Below are 581 nucleotides of genomic sequence, written 5' to 3' on the forward strand. Positions count from 1 at the left end.
AAGATTATATCCTTGGGTCACCAGCAGCCAGAACCGTCACCAAGATTATATCCTTGGGTCACCAGCAGCCAGAGCCATCACCAAGATTATATCCTTGGGTCACCAGCAGCTTCTCTCTCTATAATACTCCCACATTTATTCCTTGCTAAACTCTTGGTAAACTTTTGGTAAACTCATCCATGTTAAGAAAATAATTATATAATTGTTCTCATTTTCTCAAACAAGTGAAGCTGAACAAACTTCAAAACAGCCGCCCCCGGGTGGGCTCGAACCACCAACCTTTCGGTTAACAGCCGAACGCGCTAACCAATTGTGCCACGGAGGCTTGGGTTAAACCGGCGTTTGTGTGTTTGTTAACTCTGCTTGTACTCACCTAGATGTGCGTGCGGGGGTTGAGCTCTGGCTCATTGGTCTTGGTTCTCAACTGTCAATCAACTGGTGTACAGATTCCTGAGCCTATTGGGCTCTATCATATCTACACTTGAAACTGTGTATAGAGTCAGCCTCCACCACATCACTGCCTAATGTATTCCACCTGTTAACTACTCTGACACTGAAAAAGTTTGTTCTAGTTTGTGTGT

General features: G+C 44.6%; 1 non-coding gene across 1 annotated transcript; it reads right to left on the bottom strand.

Annotated features, from left to right (window-relative positions):
- Nucleotides 1-251: 251 nt before the first annotated feature.
- On the bottom strand, nucleotides 252-325 carry TRNAN-GUU (transfer RNA asparagine (anticodon GUU)). Its single transcript has one exon. It is a non-coding gene; the product is annotated as a tRNA-Asn (tRNA).
- Between the last annotated feature and the right edge of the window lie 256 nt (nucleotides 326-581).

The sequence above is a fragment of the Procambarus clarkii genome, chromosome 24 (genome assembly GCF_040958095.1).
Source record: "Procambarus clarkii isolate CNS0578487 chromosome 24, FALCON_Pclarkii_2.0, whole genome shotgun sequence".
NCBI lineage: Eukaryota > Metazoa > Arthropoda > Malacostraca > Decapoda > Cambaridae > Procambarus > Procambarus clarkii.